The sequence below is a fragment of the Oncorhynchus gorbuscha genome, unplaced genomic scaffold, assembly GCF_021184085.1.
Source record: "Oncorhynchus gorbuscha isolate QuinsamMale2020 ecotype Even-year unplaced genomic scaffold, OgorEven_v1.0 Un_scaffold_31:::fragment_4:::debris, whole genome shotgun sequence".
Lineage (NCBI taxonomy): Eukaryota > Metazoa > Chordata > Actinopteri > Salmoniformes > Salmonidae > Oncorhynchus > Oncorhynchus gorbuscha.
The window spans coordinates 214,607-232,006 of NW_025745171.1; the positions used below are offsets into that span (position 1 = coordinate 214,607).

General features: G+C 44.3%; 8 non-coding genes across 8 annotated transcripts; all 8 read left to right on the forward strand.

Annotated features, from left to right (window-relative positions):
- The first annotated feature begins 408 nt into the window (after positions 1-408).
- trnan-guu lies at positions 409-482 on the forward strand. Its single transcript has one exon. It is a non-coding gene; the product is annotated as a tRNA-Asn (tRNA).
- An 863-nt stretch (positions 483-1,345) lies between these two features.
- trnan-guu lies at positions 1,346-1,422 on the forward strand. The gene has a single exon. It is a non-coding gene; the product is annotated as a tRNA-Asn (tRNA).
- Positions 1,423-2,633: 1,211 nt separating this feature from the next.
- Positions 2,634-2,710, forward strand: trnan-guu. Its single transcript has one exon. It is a non-coding gene; the product is annotated as a tRNA-Asn (tRNA).
- An 870-nt stretch (positions 2,711-3,580) lies between these two features.
- On the forward strand, positions 3,581-3,654 carry trnan-guu. Its single transcript has one exon. It is a non-coding gene; the product is annotated as a tRNA-Asn (tRNA).
- Positions 3,655-4,868: 1,214 nt separating this feature from the next.
- trnan-guu lies at positions 4,869-4,942 on the forward strand. The gene has a single exon. It is a non-coding gene; the product is annotated as a tRNA-Asn (tRNA).
- An 872-nt stretch (positions 4,943-5,814) lies between these two features.
- trnan-guu lies at positions 5,815-5,888 on the forward strand. The gene has a single exon. It is a non-coding gene; the product is annotated as a tRNA-Asn (tRNA).
- A 4,985-nt stretch (positions 5,889-10,873) lies between these two features.
- Positions 10,874-10,947, forward strand: trnan-guu. Its single transcript has one exon. It is a non-coding gene; the product is annotated as a tRNA-Asn (tRNA).
- An 846-nt stretch (positions 10,948-11,793) lies between these two features.
- Positions 11,794-11,873, forward strand: trnan-guu. Its single transcript has one exon. It is a non-coding gene; the product is annotated as a tRNA-Asn (tRNA).
- The last annotated feature ends 5,527 nt before the right edge of the window (positions 11,874-17,400 follow it).

A 17,400-nucleotide genomic window follows, 5' to 3' on the forward strand; every position in this document is an offset into this window, starting at 1 on the left:
TACGCCATGAAAGTGACTAGCCACTTCATCATTCTTCCAGAGTCAGTCCCCTTATTATTTTGAATGGGCTTGGCGATTATATATTACATTTGTGAAAATGCAGTTGTTTAAAATATATATTTATCAGAATATATTTGAGATTGTGGCTGAATTTACTCCTGCCAGATGCCTTTCAATATAATGATGCACTGACGAACATTGTGCTACATTTTTGCCCTTTTAAGGCCATTCAAAAAGCTAACAAATATTAGAAAACTACAGGTCTACTTCCTTGAAAATGTTGCTGCACCTTCGATGCACGTTAACACAACCATTGGAACAAAGTGTTGTTGTTTCGTAAACTCCATGTACAGTTAGATGAGAGCACAAATGGCCAGCGATCAAGCGTCAGGGTCAAATATACCACAAGTCTCTGAGGCACAATTGGTTAGCGCGTTAGACTGTTAATCTAAAGGTTGGTGGTTTGAGCCCACTCAGGGACGACAGTTCTCACTTTATTTTGCTCCATGATGTGGATATGACAAGTCTCTGTGGTGCAATTGGTTGGTGAGTTTGACTCTTAATTTAAAAGTTGGTGATTTGAGCCCACCCAGGAATGCTGTCTCTCTGTTTCTAGTGATATGGAAGGCCTTACAGTAAGCTTGCTTTTGACCTGCTGTGTTTCCTGTTGTCACATGTGATTGGTGTGTTGTTGAACATGAAAGATGACAAGTTGCTATACCTACTGGTAAAATGGCTGTCAATGGTCTCTGATCTTCTGTTACTCAATAGCTTGATCATTCTGTGTTCTCCAAGGAACAGATCATTTATTCTTATTAATCTGGATAGTATGACAATGTAAATGATGTCAATCTGGCATGAATAACCTTAGGATTTATATTTATCTCGCGAGAAGGACAATGTTTGTCCAGTGTGTTTGTGTGTGTATGTACGCCTATACGCCATGAAAGTGACTAGCCACTTCATCATTCTTCCAGAGTCAGTCCCATTATTATTTTGAATGGCCTTGGCGATTATATATTACATTTGTGAAAATGCAGTTGTTTAAAATATATATTTATAAGAATATATTTGAGATTGTGGCTGAATTTACTCCTGCCAGATGCCTTTCAATATAATGTTGCGCTGACGAACATTGCGCTACATTTTTGCCCTTTTAAGGCCATTCAAAAAGCTAACAAATATTAGAAAACTAGAGGTCTACTTCCTTGAAAATGTTGCTGCACCTTCGATGCACGTTAACACAACCATTGGAACAAAGTGTTGTTGTTTCGTAAACTCCATGTACAGTTGGATGAGAGCACAAATGGCCAGCGATCAAGCGTCAGGGTCAAATACTCTACAAGTCTCTGTGGCGTAATTGGTTAGCGCGTTAGACTGTTAATCTAAAGGTTGATGGTTCGAGCCCACCCAAGGAAGACAGTTCTCACTTTGTTGTGCTCCATGATGTGGATATGACAAGTCTCTGTGGTGCAATTGGTTGGTGAGTTTGACTCTTAATTTAAAAGTTGGTGATTTGAGCCCACCCAGGAATGCTGTCTCTCTGTTTCTAGTGATACGGAAGACCTTCCTGGCCTTACAGTGAAGCTTGCTTTTGACCTGCTGTGTTTCCTGTTGTCACATGTGATTGGTGTGTTGTTGAACATGAAAGATGACAAGTTGCTATACCTACTGGTAAAATGGCTGTCAATCGTCTCTGATCTTCTGTTACTCAATAGCTTGATCATTCTGTGTTCTCCAAGGAACAGATCATTTATTCTTATTAATCTGGATAGTATGACAATGTAAATGATGTCAATCTGGCATGAATAACCTTAGCATTTATAGTTATCTCGCGAGAAGGACAATGTTTGTCCAGTGTGTTTGTGTGTATATGTACGCCTATACGCCATGAAAGTGACTTGCCACTTCCTGGCCTTACAGTGAAGCTTGCTTTTGACCTGCTGTGTTTCCTGTTGTCACATGTGATTGGTGTGTTGTTGAACATGAAAGATGACAAGTTGCTATACCTACTGGTAAAATGGCTGTCAATCGTCTCTGATCTTCTGTTACTCAATAGCTTGATCATTCTGTGTTCTCCAAGGAACAGATCATTTATTCTTATTAATCTGGATAGTATGACAATGTAAATGATGTCAATCTGGCATGAATAACCTTAGGATTTATATTTATCTCGCGAGAAGGACAATGTTTGTCCAGTGTGTTTGTGTGTGTATGTACGCCTATACGCCATGAAAGTGACTAGCCACTTCATCATTCTTCCAGAGTCAGTCCCATTATTATTTTGAATGGCCTTGGCGATTATATATTACATTTGTGAAAATGCAGTTGTTTAAAATATATATTTATAAGAATATATTTGAGATTGTGGCTGAATTTACTCCTGCCAGATGCCTTTCAATATAATGTTGCGCTGACGAACATTGCGCTACATTTTTGCCCTTTTAAGGCCATTCAAAAAGCTAACAAATATTAGAAAACTAGAGGTCTACTTCCTTGAAAATGTTGCTGCACCTTCGATGCACGTTAACACAACCATTGGAACAAAGTGTTGTTGTTTCGTAAACTCCATGTACAGTTGGATGAGAGCACAAATGGCCAGCGATCAAGCGTCAGGGTCAAATACTCTACAAGTCTCTGTGGCGTAATTGGTTAGCGCGTTAGACTGTTAATCTAAAGGTTGATGGTTCGAGCCCACCCAAGGAAGACAGTTCTCACTTTGTTGTGCTCCATGATGTGGATATGACAAGTCTCTGTGGTGCAATTGGTTGGTGAGTTTGACTCTTAATTTAAAAGTTGGTGATTTGAGCCCACCCAGGAATGCTGTCTCTCTGTTTCTAGTGATACGGAAGACCTTCCTGGCCTTACAGTGAAGCTTGCTTTTGACCTGCTGTGTTTCCTGTTGTCACATGTGATTGGTGTGTTGTTGAACATGAAAGATGACAAGTTGCTATACCTACTGGTAAAATGGCTGTCAATCGTCTCTGATCTTCTGTTACTCAATAGCTTGATCATTCTGTGTTCTCCAAGGAACAGATCATTTATTCTTATTAATCTGGATAGTATGACAATGTAAATGATGTCAATCTGGCATGAATAACCTTAGGATTTATATTTATCTCGCGAGAAGGACAATGTTTGTCCAGTGTGTTTGTGTGTGTATGTACGCCTATACGCCATGAAAGTGACTAGCCACTTCATCATTCTTCCAGAGTCAGTCCCCTTATTATTTTGAATGGGCTTGGCGATTATATATTACATTTGTGAAAATGCAGTTGTTTAAAATATATATTTATCAGAATATATTTGAGATTGTGGCTGAATTTACTCCTGCCAGATGCCTTTCAATATAATGTTGCGCTGACGAACATTGCGCTACATTTTTGCCCTTTTAAGGCCATTCAAAAAGCTAACAAATATTAGAAAACTACAGGTCTACTTCCTTGGAAATGTTGCTCCACCTTCGATGCACGTTAACACAACCATTGGAACAAAGTGTTGTTGTTTCGTAAACTCCATGTACAGTTGGATGAGAGCACAAATGGCCAGCGATCAAGCGTCAGGATCAAATAATCCACAAGTCTCTGTGGCGCAATTGGTTAGCGCGTTAGACTGTTAATCTAAAGGTTGGTGGTTCGAGCCCACCCAGTGACGACAGTTCTCAATTTGTTGTGCTCCATGATGTGGATATGACAAGTCTCTGTGGTGCAATTGGTTGGTGAGTTTGACTCTTAATTTAAAGGTTGGTGATTTGAGCCCACCCAGGAATGCTGTCTCTCTGTTTCTAGTGATATGGAAGACCTTCCTGGCCTTACAGTAAGCTTGCTTTTGACCTGCTGTGTTTCCTGTTGTCACATGTGATTGGTGTGTTGTTGAACATGAAAGATGACAAGTTGCTATACCTACTGGTAAAATGGCTGTCAATGGTCTCTGATCTTCTGTTACTCAATATCTTGATCATTCTGTGTTCTCCAAGGAACATATAATTTATTCTTATTAATCTGGCTAGTATGACAATGTAAATTATGTCAATCTGGCATGAATAACCTTAGCATTTATAGTTATCTCGCGAGAAGGACAATGTTTGTCCAGTGTGTTTGTGTGTATATGTACGCCTATACGCCATGAAAGTGACTTGCCACTTCCTGGCCTTACAGTGAAGCTTGCTTTTGACCTGCTGTGTTTCCTGTTGTCACATGTGATTGGTGTGTTGTTGAACATGAAAGATGACAAGTTGCTATACCTACTGGTAAAATGGCTGTCAATCGTCTCTGATCTTCTGTTACTCAATAGCTTGATCATTCTGTGTTCTCCAAGGAACAGATCATTTATTCTTATTAATCTGGATAGTATGACAATGTAAATGATGTCAATCTGGCATGAATAACCTTAGGATTTATATTTATCTCGAGAAGGACAATGTTTGTCCAGTGTGTTTGTGTGTGTATGTACGCCTATACGCCATGAAAGTGACTAGCCACTTCATCATTCTTCCAGAGTCAGTCCCCTTATTATTTTGAATGGGCTTGGCGATTATATATTACATTTGTGAAAATGCAGTTGTTTAAAATATATATTTATCAGAATATATTTGAGATTGTGGCTGAATTTACTCCTGCCAGATGCCTTTCAATATAATGTTGCGCTGACGAACATTGCGCTACATTTTTGCCCTTTTAAGGCCATTCAAAAAGCTAACAAATATTAGAAAACTACAGGTCTACTTCCTTGGAAATGTTGCTCCACCTTCGATGCACGTTAACACAACCATTGGAACAAAGTGTTGTTGTTGTTTCGTAAACTCCATGTACAGTTGGATGAGTGCACAAATGGCCAGCGATCAAGCGTCAGGATCAAATAAACCACAAGTCTCTGTGGCGCAATTGGTTAGCGCGTTAGACTGTTAATCTAAATGTTGGTGGTTTGAGCCCACCCAGGGATGACAGTTCTCAGTTTGTTGTGCTCCATGATGTGGATATGACAAGTCTCTGTGGTGCAATTTGTTGGTGAGTTTGACTCTTAATTTAAAAGTTGGTGATTTGAGCCCACCCAGGGATGCTGTCTTTCTGTTTCGAGTCATATGGAAGACCTTCCTGGCCTTACAGTAAGCTTGCTTTTGACCTGCTGTGTTTCCTGTTGTCACATGTGATTGGTGTGTTGTTGAACATGAAAGATGACAAGTTGCTATACCTACTGGTAAAATGGCTGTCAATGGTCTCTGATCTTCTGTTACTCAATAGCTTGATCATTCTGTGTTCTCCAAGGAACATATAATTTATTCTTATTAATCTGGATAGTATGACAACGTAAATGATGTCAATCTGGCATGAATAACCTTAGCATTTATATATATCTCGCGAGAAGGACAATGTTTGTCCAGTGTGTTTGTGTGTATATGTACGCCTATACGCCATGAAAGTGACTTGCCACTTCATCATTCTTCCAGAGTCAGTCCCCTTATTATTTTGAATGGGCTTGGCGATTATATATTACATTTGTGAAAATGCAGTTGTTTAAAATATATATTTATCAGAATATATTTGAGATTGTGGCTGAATTTACTCCTGCCAGATGCCTTTCAATATAATGTTGCGCTGACGAACATTGCGCTACATTTTAGCCCTTTTAAGGCCATTCAAAAAGCTAACAAATATTAGAAAACTACAGGTCTACTTCCTTGGAAATGTTGCTCCACCTTCGATGCACGTTAACACAACCATTGGAACAAAGTGTTGTTGTTTCGTAAACTCCATGTACAGTTGGATGAGAGCACAAATGGCCAGCGATCAAGCGTCAGGATCAAATAAAGCACAAGTCTCTGTGGCGCAATTGGTTAGCGTGTTAGACTGTTAATCTAAAGGTTGGTGGTTCGAGCCCACCCAGGGACGACAGTTTTCAGTTTGTTGTGCTACATGATGAGGATATGACAAGTCTCTGTGGTGCAATTGGTTGGTGAGTTTGACTCTTTATTTAAAAGTTGGTGATTTGAGCCCACCCAGGAATGCTGTCTCTCTGTTTCTAGTGATATGGAAGACCTTCCTGGCCTTACAGTAAGCTTGCTTTTGACCTGCTGTGTTTCCTGTTGTCACATGTGATTGGTGTGTTGTTGAACATGAAAGATGACAAGTTGCTATACCTACTGGTAAAATGGCTGTTAATGGTCTCTGATCTTCTGTTACTCAATAGCTTGATCATTCTGTGTTCATTTACATTTACATTTAAGTCATTTAGCAGACGCTCTTATCCAGAGCGACTTACAAATTGGTGCATTCACCTTATGACATCCAGTGGAACAGTCACTTTACAATAGTGCATCTAAATCTTAAGGGGGGGGGGGGGATACTTATCCTATCCTAGGTATTCCTTAAAGAGGTGGGGTTTCAGGTGTCTCCGGAAGGTGGTGATTGACTCCGCTGTCCTGGCGTCGTGAGGGAGTTTGTTCCACCATTGGGGGGCCAGAGCAGCGAACAGCTTTGACTGGGCTGAGCGGGAGCTGTACTTCCTCAGTGGTAGGGAGGCGAGCAGGCCAGAGGTGGATGAACGCAGTGCCCTTGTTTGGGTGTAGGGCCTGATCAGAGCCTGGAGGTACTGAGGTGCCGTTCCCCTCACAGCTCCGTAGGCAAGCACCATGGTCTTGTAGCGGATGCGAGCTTCAACTGGAAGCCAGTGGAGAGAACGTAGGAGCGGGGTGACGTGAGAGAACTTGGGAAGGTTGAACACCAGACGGGCTGCGGCGTTCTGGATGAGTTGAAGGGGTTTAATGGCACAGGCAGGGAGCCCAGCCAACAGCGAGTTGCAGTAATCCAGACGGGAGATGACAAGTGCCTGGATTAGGACCTGCGCCGCTTCCTGTGTGAGGCAGGGTCGTACTCTGCGGATGTTGTAGAGCATGAACCTACAGGAACTGGCCACCGCCTTGATGTTGGTTGAGAACGACAGGGTGTTGTCCAGGATCACACCAAGGTTCTTAGCGCTCTGGGAGGAGGACACAATGGAGTTGTCAACCGTGATGGCGAGATCATGGAACGGGCAGTCCTTCCCCGGGAGGAAGAGCAGCTCCGTCTTGCCGAGGTTCAGCTTGAGGTGGTGATCCGTCATCCACACTGATATGTCTGCCAGACATGCAAAGATGCGATTCGCCACCTGGTCATCAGAAGGGGGAAAGGAGAAGATTAGTTGTGTGTCGTTTGCATAGCAATGATAGGAGAGACCACGTGAGGTTATGACAGAGCCAAGTGACTTGGTGTATAGCGAGAATAGGAGAGGGCCTAGCACAGAGCCCTGGGGGACACCAGTGGTGAGAGCGCATGGTGAGGAGACAGATTCTCGCCACGCCACCTGGTAGGAGCGACCTGTCAGGTAGGACGCAATCCAAGCGTGGGCCGCGCCGGAGATGCCCAACTCGGAGAGGGTGGAGAGGAGGATCTGATGTTTCACAGAATCATGTAGCTCAGTTGGTAGAGCATGGCGCTTGTAACGCCAGGGTAGTGGGTTTGATCCCCGGGACCACCCATACGTAGAATGTATGCACACATGACTGTAAGCCGCTTTGGATAAAAGCGTCTGCTAAATGGCATATATTATTATTATATTATTAGGCAGCCGATAGATCTAGAAGGATGAGAGCAGAGGAGAGAGAGTTAGCTTTAGCAGTGCGGAGCGCCTCCGTGATACAGAGGAGAGCAGTCTCAGTTGAATGACTAGTTTTGAAACCTGACTGATTTGGATCAAGAAGGTCATTCAGAGAGAGATAGCGGGAGAGCTGGCCAAGGACGGCACGTTCAAGAGTTTTGGAGAGAAAAGAAAGAAGGGATACTGGTCTGTAATTGTTGACATCGGAGGGATCGAGTGTAGGTGTTTTCAGAAGGGGTGCAACTCTCGCTCTCTTGAAGACGGAAGGGACATAGCCAGCGGTCAGTGATGAGTTGATGAGCGAGGTGAGGTAAGGGAGAAGGTTTCCGGAAATGGTCTGGAGAAGAGAGGAGGGGATAGGGTCAAGCGGGCAGGTTGTTGGGCGGCCGGCCGTCACAAGACGCGAGATTTCATCTGGAGAGAGAGGGGGAGAAAGAGGTCAGAGCACAGGGTAGGGCAGTGTGAGCAGAACCAGCGGTGTCGTTTGACTTAGCAAACGAGGATCGGATGTCGTCGACCTTCTTTTCAAAATGGTTGACGAAGTCGTCTGCAGAGAGGGAGGAGGGGGGGGGGGGGGAGGATTCAGGAGGGAGGAGAAGGTGGCAAAGAGCATCCTAGGGTTAGAGGCAGATGCTTGGAATTTAGCGTGGTTTAAAGTGGCTTTAGCAGCAGAGACAGAGGAGGAAAATGTAGAGAGGAGGGAGTGAAAGGATGCCAGGTCCGCAGGGAGGCGAGTTTTCCTCCATTTCCGCTCGGCTGCCCGGAGGCCTGTTCTGTGAGCTCGCAATGAGTCATCGAGCCACGGAGCGGGAGGGGAGGACCGAGCCGGCCTGGAGGATAGGGGACATAGAGAGTCAAAGGATGCAGAGAGGGAGGAGAGGAGGGTTGAGGAGGCAGAATCAGGAGATAGGTTGGAGAAGGTTTGAGCGGAGGGAAGAGATGATAGGATGGAAGAGGAGAGAGTAGCGGGGGAGAGAGAGCGAAGGTTGGGACGGCGCGATACCATCCGAGTAGGGGCAGTGTGGGAGGTGTTGGATGAGAGCGAGAGGGAAAAGGATACAAGGTAGTGGTCGGAGACTTGGAGGGGAGTTGCAATGAGGTTAGTGGAAAAACAGCATCTAGTAAAGATGAGGTCGAGCGTATTGCCTGCCTTGTGAGTAGGGGGGGAAGGTGAGAGGGTGAGGTCAAAAGAGGAGAGGAGTGGAAAGAAGGAGGCAGAGAGGAATGAGTCAAAGGTAGACGTGGGGAGGTTAAAGTCGCCCAGAACTGTGAGAGGTGAGCCGTCCTCAGGAAAGGAGCTTATCAAGGCATCAAGCTCATTGATGAACTCTCCGAGGGAACCTGGAGGGCGATAAATGATAAGGATGTTAAGCTTGAAAGGGCTGGTAACTGTGACAGCATGGAATTCAAAGGAGGCGATAGACAGATGGGTAAGGGGAGAAAGAGAGAATGACCACTTGGGAGAGATGAGGATCCCGGTGCCACCACCCCGCTGACCAGAAGCTCTCAGGGTGTGCGAGAACACGTGGGCGGACGAAGAGAGAGCAGTAGGAGTAGCAGTGTTGTCTGTGGTGATCCATGTTTCCGTTAGTGCCAAGAAGTCGAGGGACTGGAGGGAGGCATAGGCTGAGATGAACTCTGCCTTGTTGACCGCAGATCGGCAGTTCCAGAGGCTACCGGAGACCTGGAACTCCACGTGGGTCGTGCGCGCTGGGACCACCAGATTAGGGTGGCCGCGGCCACGCGGTGTGGAGCGTTTGTATGGTCTGTGCAGAGAGGAGAGAACAGGGATAAACAGACACATAGTTGACAGGCTACAGAAGAGGTTACGCTAATGCAAAGGAGATTGGAATGACAAGTGGACTACACGTCTCGAATGTTCAGAAAGTTAAGCTACGTAGCAAGAATCTTATTGACTAAAATGATTAAAATGATACAGTACTGCTGAAGTAGGCTAGCTGGCAGTGGGTGCGTTGTTGACACTACACTAATCAAGTCGTTCCGTTGAGTGTAATATTTTCTACAGTGCTGCTGTTCGGGGGCTAGCTGGCTAGCTAGTAGTGTTGTTTACGTTCCGTTGCGTTAAAAGAACGACAATAGCTGGCTAGCTAACCTAGAAAATCGCTCTAGACTACACAATTATCTTTGATACAAAGACGGCTATGTAGCTAGCTACGATCAAACAAATCAAACCGTTGTACTGTAATGAAATGAAATGAAAATGTGATACTACCTGTGAATGCGACCGGGTTGTTGAGTTCTATTCAGAAGACGTTGGCTAGCGTTGGCTAGCTGTTGGCTAGCTAGCAGAGTCTCCTACGTTAAGGACGACAAATAGCTGGCTAGCTAACCTCGGTAAATTAAGATAATCACTCTAAGACTACACACTCTAAACCTAAACAACACAATTATCTTGGAACGAAGATACGAAGACAGCAAAGACAGCTGTGTAGCTAGCTAACACTACACTAATCAAGTCGTTCAGTTGAGTGTAATAGTTTTCCCAGTGCAGCTAATCAGTGGACGTTAGCTAGCTGGCTAGTGAAGACTACGTTAGGATGGCGAAATACGATAATTACGCAATTATCTTTGATACAAAGACGGCTATGTAGCTAGCTGAGAAGAAATTGCTAGGATTAGACAAATCAAACCGTTGTGCTATAATGAAATATAATGAAAGTGTTCTCCAAGGAACATATCATTTATTCTTATTAATCTGGATAGTATGACAACGTAAATGATGTCAATCTGGCATGAATAACCTTAGCATTTATATTTATCTCGCGAGAAGGACAATGTTTGTCCAGTGTGTTTGTGTGTATATGTACGCCTATACGCCATGAAAGTGACTAGCCACTTCATCATTATTCCAGAGTCAGTCCCCTTATTATTTTCAATGGGCTTGGCGATTATATATTACATTTGTGAAAATGCAGTTGTTTAAAATATATATTTATCAGAATATATTTGAGATTGTGGCTGAATTTACTCCTGCCAGATGCCTTTCAATATAATGTTGCGCTGACGAACATTGCGCTACATTTTTGCCCTTTTAAGGCCATTCAAAAAGCTAACAAATATTAGAAAACTACAGGTCTACTTCCTTGAAAATGTTGCTGCACCTTCGATGCACGTTAACACAACCATTGGAACAAAGTGTTGTTGTTTCGTAAACTCCATGTACAGTTGGATGAGAGCACAAATGGCCAACGATCAAGCGTCAGGGTCAAATACACCACAAGTCTCTGTGGCGCAATTGGTTAGCGTGTTAGACTGTTAATCTAAAGGTTTGTGGTTCGAGCCCACCCAGGGACGACAGTTTTAGTTTGTTGTGCTCCATGATGTGGATATGACAAGTCTCTGTGGTGCAATTGGTTGGTGAGTTTGACTCTTAATTTAAAAGTTGGTGATATGAGCCCACCCAGGAATGCTCTCTCTCTGTTTCTAGTGATATGGAAGACCTTCCTGGCCTTACAGTAAGCTTGCTTTTGACCTGCTGTGTTTCCTGTTGTCACATGTGATTGGTGTGTTGTTGAACATGAAAGATGACAAGTTGCTATACCTACTGGTAAAATGGCTGTCAATGGTCTCTGATCTTCTGTTACTCAATAGCTTGATCATTCTGTGTTCTCCAAGGAACATATAATTGATTCTTATTAATCTGGTTAGTATGACAACGTAAATTATGTCAATCTGGCATGAATAACCTTAGCATTTATATTTATCTCGCGAGAAGGACAATGTTTGTCCAGTGTGTTTGTGTGTATATGTACGCCTATACGCCATGAAAGTGACTAGCCACTTCATCATTCTTCCAGAGTCAGTCCCCTTATTATTTTGAATGGGCTTGGCGATTATATATTACATTTATGAAAATGCAGTTGTTTAAAATATATATCTATCAGAATATATTTGAGATTGTGGCTGAATTTACTCCTGCCAGATGCCTTTCAATATAATGTTGAGCTGACGAACATTGCGCTACATTTTTGCCCTTTTAAGGTCATTCAAAAAGCTAACAAATATTAGAAAACTACAGGTCTACTACTTCCTTGAAAATGTTGCTGCACCTTCGATGCACGTTAACACAAACATTGGAACAAAGTGTTGTTGTTTCGTAAACTACATGTACAGTTGGATGAGAGCACAACTGTTCAGCAAGTCAAATACACCCTGGCGCAATTGGTTAGCGCGTTAGACTGTTAATCTAAAGGTTGGTGGTTCGAGCCCACCCAGGGACGACAGTTCTCAGTTTGTTGTGCTCCATGATGTGGATATGACAAGTCTCTGTGGTGCAATTGGTTGGCGATTTCAACTGTTAATTTAAAAGTTGGTCATTTGAACCCACCCAGGGTAGCTGTCTTTCTGTTTCTAGTGATATGGAAGACCTTCCTGGCCTTACAATAAGCTTGCTTTTGACCTGCTGTGTTTCCTATTGTCACATGTGATTGATGTGTTGTTGAACATGAAAGATGAATTTACTCCTGCCAGATGCCTTTAAATATGATGTTGCACTGACGAACATTGCGCTACATCCTTGAAAATGTTGCGGCGCAATAGGTTAGCACATTAGACTGTTAATCTAAAGGTTGTTGGTTTGAGTCCACCCAGGGATGATAGTTCTCAGTTTGTTCCGCTCCATGATGTGGATGTGACATCCTGGACCTGTAATGAGATTCCTGTTATTTTATCAGTTAGCGTGTTTGACTGTCAATCTAAAGGTTGGTGCTTCGACACCACCCAGGGATGACATTTTTCAGATTGTGGAGATGTGAACTGACCCTTCCTGACTTGGTATTAGCTTCCATGAGACTTTGGCCTGCTGAGGGTCAGTATAACCACAAGTATCTGTGGTGCAATTGGTTGGCGCGTTGGACTGCTACATTTTTGCCCTTTTAAGGCCATTCAAAAAAGCTAACAAACATTAGAAAACTACAGGGCTACTTCCTTGAAAATGTTGCTGCACTTTCGATGCACTTCAATAACTCTACCTACATGTACATACTACCTCAACTAATCGGTACCCACACACATTGACTCTGTATCGGTACCCCTCTGTATATAGTCTCGCTGTTGTTGTTTTACTGCTGCTTTTTAATGACCTGTTACTTTTATCTCTTAATAATCTTATCTGTTTTTATTTTAACTGCCTTGTTGGATAGGGGCTCGTAAGTAAGCATTTCACTGTAAGTTCTACACCTGTTGTATTCAGCTCATGTGACTAATAAAATTGGATTTGATATGATTTCAGAATTAATCTGTATCAAATCTAATCCATTGAAGGGTTTACGTAAACTGTCTGGGAGGTATGAGAGGTTTAAGTGCATTTTTGGAGTACATTAATGTCGTCAACAGACATGATGTTGAGATTCTTTAACAAAGGAGCAGATGGAGCCAGGTAATTACTGGATGTGGCTAGTCTTGCAAATGTATTTTGTATGATGAGTAATTTGTGTAGGTAGGAGGTATATGTCCTGGCTCAGACAATATTACAGTAAATTAGAAATGGTTAAATTAAGCTATAGTTAGGACGCAATCCTGATGAACCAAACCACTAATCTTTCTGATAATACCACCAGATTTCATCACTTTGCTACAGACAAATAGAATATGATCTTTCCACGATAACTTTTCATCAATTAGAACTCTGAGGAATCAAGTTGTCAAGTTGTCAAATCTGGTTGTATTATCAGAAAGATTAGTGGCTTTCTCCCCTTACCCATCTGTCTATCGCCTCCTTTGAATTCCATGCTGTCACAGTTACTAGCCCTTTCAAGCTTAACATCCTTATCATTTATCGCCCTCCAGGTTCCCTCGGAGAGTTCATCAATGAGCTTGATGCCTTGATAAGCTCCTTTCCTGAGAACGGCTCACCTCTCACAGTTCTGGGCGACTTTAACCTCCCCACGTCTACCTTTGACTCTTTCCTCTCTGCCTCCTTCTTTCCACTCCTCTCCTCTTTTGACCTCACCCTCTCACCTTCCCCCCCTACTCACAAGGCAGGCAATACGCTCAACCTCATTTTTACTAGATGCTGTTCTTCCACTAACCGCATTGCAACTCCCCTCCAAGTCTCCGACCACTACCTTGTATCCTTTTCCCTCTCGCTCTCATCCAACACCTCCCACACTGCCCCTACTCGGATGGTATCGCGCCATCCCAACCTTCGCTCTCTCTCCCCCGCTACTCTCTCCTCTTCCATCCTATCATCTCTTCCCTCCGCTCAAACCTTCTCCCACCTATCTCCTGATTCTGCCTCCTCAACCCTCCTCTCCTCCCTCTCTGCATCCCTTGACTCTCTATGTCCCCTATCCTCCAGGCCGGCTCGGTCCTCCCCTCCCGCTCCGTGGCTCGATGACTCATTGCGAGCTCACAGAACAGGGCTCCGGGCAGCCGAGCGGAAATGGAGGAAAACTCGCCTCCCTGCGGACCTGGCATCCTTTCACTCCCTCCTCTCTACATTTTCCTCCTCTGTCTCTGCTGCTAAAGCCACTTTCTACCACGCTAAATTCCAAGCATCTGCCTCTAACCCTAGGAAGCTCTTTGCCACCTTCTCCTCCCTCCTGAATCCTCCTCCCCCCCCCCCTCCTCCCTCTCTGCAGATGACTTCGTCAACCATTTTGAAAAGAAGGTCGACGACATCCGATCCTCGTTTGCTAAGTCAAACGACACCGCTGGTTCTGCTCACACTGCCCTACCCTGTGCTCTGACCTCTTTCTCCCCTCTCTCTCCAGATGAAATCTCGCGTCTTGTGACGGCCGGCCGCCCAACAACCTGCCCGCTTGACCCTATCCCCTCCTCTCTTCTCCAGACCATTTCCAGAGACCTTCTCCCTTACCTCACCTCGCTCATCAACTCATCCCTGACCGCTGGCTACGTCCCTTCCGTCTTCAAGAGAGCGAGAGTTGCACCCCTTCTGAAAAAACCTACACTCGATCCCTCCGATGTCAACAATTACAGACCAGTATCCCTTCTTTCTTTTCTCTCCAAAACTCTTGAACGTGCCGTCCTTGGCCAGCTCTCCCGCTATCTCTCTCTGAATGACCTTCTTGATCCAAATCAGTCAGGTTTCAAGACTAGTCATTCAACTGAGACTGCTCTCCTCTGTATCACGGAGGCGCTCCGCACTGCTAAAGCTAACTCTTTCTCCTCTGCTCTCATCCTTCTAGATCTATCGGCTGCCTTCGATACTGTGAACCATCAGATCCTCCTCTCCACCCTTTCCGAGTTGGGCATCTCCGGCGCGGCCCACGCTTGGATTGCGTCCTACCTGACAGGTCGCTCCTACCAGGTGGCGTGGCGAGAATCTGTCTCCTCACCACGCGCTCTCACCACTGGTGTCCCCCAGGGCTCTGTTCTTGGCCCTCTCCTATTCTCGCTATACACCAAGTCACTTGGCTCTGTCATAACCTCACATGGTCTCTCTTATCATTGCTATGCAGACGACACACAATTAATCTTCTCCTTTCCCCTTCTGATGACCAGGTGGCGAATCGCATCTCTGCATGTCTGGCAGACATATCAGTGTGGATGACGGATCACCACCTCAAGCTGAACCTCGGCAAGACGGAGCTGCTCTTCCTCCCGGGGAAGGACTGCCCGTTCCATGATCTCGCCATCACGGTTGACAACTCCATTGTGTCCTCCTCCCAGAGCGCCAAGAACCTTGGCGTGATCCTGGACAACACCCTGTCGTTCTCAACCAACATCAAGGCGGTGGCCCGTTCCTGTAGGTTCATGCTCTACAACATCCGCAGAGTACGACCCTGCCTCACACAGGAAGCGGCGCAGGTCCTAATCCAGGCACTTGTCATCTCCCGTCTGGATTACTGCAACTCGCTGTTGGCTGGGCTCCCTGCCTGTGCCATTAAACCCCTTCAACTCATCCAGAACGCCGCAGCCCGTCTGGTGTTCAACCTTCCCAAGTTCTCTCACGTCACCCCGCTCCTCCGTTCTCTCCACTGGCTTCCAGTTGAAGCTCGCATCCGCTACAAGACCATGGTGCTTGCCTACGGAGCTGTGAGGGAACGGCACCTCAGTACCTCCAGGCTCTGATCAGGCCCTACACCCAAACAAGGGCACTGCGTTCATCCACCTCTGGCCTGCTCGCCTCCCTACCACTGAGGAAGTACAGCTCCCGCTCAGCCCAGTCAAAACTGTTCGCTGCCCTTGCCCCCCCAATGGTGGAACAAACTCCCTCACGACGCCAGGACAGCGGAGTCAATCACCACCTTCCGGAGACACCTGAAACCCCACCTCTTTAAGGAATACCTAGGATAGGATAAGTAATCCCTCTCACCCCCCCCCTTAAGATTTAGATGCACTATTGTAAAGTGACTGTTCCACTGGATGTCATAAGGTGAATGCACCAATTTGTAAGTCGCTCTGGATAAGAGCGTCTGCTAAATGACTTAAATGTAAATGTAAATGTCTTCTCCCGCTCGTCCCCTCCGGTGTTGGACATTGTTGGTTTACTAACCACCGGCCCTGGCAACCATCGTTACGCGCACCTGGCACCCATCATTACGCACACCTGGACTCTATCACTTGACTGATTACCTCCCCTATATCTGTCACTTCCTTAGTTCCATTCCCCAGGGGAGTATTGACTGTGGTTCATGTTGATATACACGACTTGTGGTTCATGCACTTGCGGTCTGACTCCCAGCTATATGTTACACTAGTGGATGTGAGTTGTTCCATTTCATTACCACCAATTGAGATTCTGGTTCTTTAAAATAAATATATATTTGTTATTCTTACTGGTGAATACAATAACATGAGATATTTCTTTTAATATTTACATATTATTTATTTATCTGGAAACATTCAGAAATGTTGGCCATAGACAATTGGAAGGAGGATAGAAGACACAGCAGCAAGGTCATTGAATTAGATCAGGAATAAAAAAAAGTCCCAATTATCGAACCCTGTGGCACGCCACAGGATATCTTGGCCCTGGTAGATAAACATCCGTTTGCATGAACAAATTGTTCTCTATCATAACCATAACTATGTAACCAATTATATGTATAATCATGAAAACCGTAATAATGCAATTTTGAAAGTAATATTTCATGATCAACCGCGTCAAATGCTTTGGATAAATCTAAAGAGATTCCAAAAGTGTATTCATTGTTGTTAAGGGGTGTAAAGATGTATCTATCTAGTTATTGTGGGTGCAACTTGAAACAAACATCTACACATTCTGATATCAAACCACAAGCTCTGATATCATCAATTCAGGTCTTAATTCTTCCAATAATGAGGAAGGAACCAGTGGGAGACCATGTAGCCAACTGTAAGGAGAAATTGGTCAGAATATAAACACGCTACTATTTTTTTCTCAGTCTTTTTATGTCTCTTGAATCTTTCTCTCTTTGTTTTTGTGTTTGACGGTGAAGAGGCGTGATCTAAGCAGACCGTACTTACCTAGTAGCAAACAGAGCAAGGTATGCTCAATTCTGTTCTCACAGACAAGTGACTTTCTCTACAACTATAGTCCTTCTGACAAACCCCTCTACTTCCTATATAATGACAGAGTTAGTGTGTTTGTTTATGAACAAAATTACATAATTTACTAAGAATGAATTAATTACCTGATTTACTAAGACATGAATGGAAATGAAGATAGTTTTATGCTTTAGATTTGTTTTCGTTTTTTTATCCTTCTTGAGAAAACAGTGCAAAACCCTACTAAACGGCACTAAAAGGAAATTGCAGCAAATATGGTAGAGATATGAAGTAAGAATGTAACCACCCTACATA